Consider the following 1,491-nt stretch of genomic DNA (forward strand, 5'->3'; position numbering starts at 1 on the left):
GGCTGCTCTGGACGGGCACCCTGAGATGCCTCACCCTGGACACGCCCTAGCGACAGCCCAGAAGGAGCCAAAGAATCCCGCTGGCACTCGGCAATGTCGGCACGGCGGGGCTGCGGAGCAGCACGGGCACCATTCCCAGGGCCGACCTCCCGGAGCTCCCCCGCGCCCCGGGAGCAGAGCAGCCCCCGCCGGGCCGTTCCTCAGGGCAGCTGCCGTGCTCTCTCTCGTCCTTTGCAGCGCAGGAGCTGGACCAGCTGAAGAGCCTGTTGCGGCTCTGCCCGGGCCGCCGGAGGGGCTGAGGAAGGGCCGACGAATTGGTGGTTCCAAGGACAAGCCGCGGGCTGTAGCTGAGCTCCACCCACCGCCTGTCCAAGGAGCTGCAGGTAATGGAAAGCCGGCTTGTGACCCTCAACTCTTAAGGGCTTCAGAGCCGGTCGGCTCCTTCTCTGAGCTCATTGCAAAGAAATGCCACTGTTCCCGTTCCTGCCGGGCCCGTGTGGCTGCCTGCCTGAAAGTTCCTTTGTTTTTCTCTGCCTTGCTTTCCCCTCCTGCCCCGCTGCTCGGTGCATTTCTTCAGCTGAGGAACAAAGTGAAGCGGGAGCAGAATGCCGGGCTGCAGCACCAGAGGCAGCGTTGGAAGGAGCGCAGCTCAGAGGCGGCGGTGCTGGAGAAGCGTGTCAGGGAGCTGCCAGAGCGCCTGGGGAGGAGAAAGGCAGCTCTGCCGCAGGAGGAGAATGTACCGGTGAGTGCAGGAGATGTCCCAACAACAGCATCAATTTTGTTGCCTGGACAAGTCTGAAGTAAAAACTTGCTTGTGGGAAAGGGGGGCTGTTCAGATGCTGGACCTGTTGTCTCGATCCACGCGTAGTGGAAGGCTTGTGGCATTAAAGTCCATTTCACGGGGCATTGGTGTTAACCTGCTTACTCTTTACAGACAAGAAACTTTTCTCTGCTGTTGTGGGTTGTATTTTAATAAGGGGGGTTTTTTTGTTGTTGTTGGTTTTTTTTTGTTTGTTTGGTTGGTTTTTGGTGTTTTTTTTGCTCTTTCTACCTCAGGTTTGTAATTCTTAAAGGTTTTTCAAAAAAGCTTCTTTAACACTGGGGTGTCATTTGCTGCTTGTTTTCTCCTTTGTGACTTCTGTTTCAAGCTCTGATGGACGGATCCTGCAGCATAAAATTCTTGACGTTTTTGTCTTTTTTTTTCCCCCAAGGTTTCTTCAGGTGGGAATTGCCCACAGCCAGTGGCTTCTGCTCCAAGAGGAGTAGCAGCAGTAGGTCCTTCTATCCAGTCCTCTGCTACACCACGTATGGCTTCCAGACCTGAACTTGGGGTGAAAGCAGCATTCTCGGTGGGATGTGAGCCTTGCCGGGCAGCTGAGGGTCTGCTAAAATCACAAACTCTGCCAGCCCTGCGCTGCAATTGCCGGCCCGCCCCGCCCCCAAATCCATACAAATGAAGATTCCTCCAGGGAAAAGGTGCCACCACAGAAA

General features: G+C 55.7%; 1 long non-coding RNA gene across 1 annotated transcript; it reads left to right on the forward strand.

Moving 5' to 3' along the window:
* Positions 1-282: 282 nt before the first annotated feature.
* On the forward strand, positions 283-1,344 carry LOC113979659. Its single transcript, XR_003537946.1, has 3 exons — positions 283-383; positions 578-742; positions 1,212-1,344. It is a non-coding gene; the product is annotated as an uncharacterized LOC113979659 (long non-coding RNA).
* Positions 1,345-1,491: the final 147 nt, after the last annotated feature.

The sequence above is a fragment of the Neopelma chrysocephalum genome, unplaced genomic scaffold, assembly GCF_003984885.1.
Source record: "Neopelma chrysocephalum unplaced genomic scaffold, ASM398488v2 Primary Assembly neopelma1_86651, whole genome shotgun sequence".
Lineage (NCBI taxonomy): Eukaryota > Metazoa > Chordata > Aves > Passeriformes > Pipridae > Neopelma > Neopelma chrysocephalum.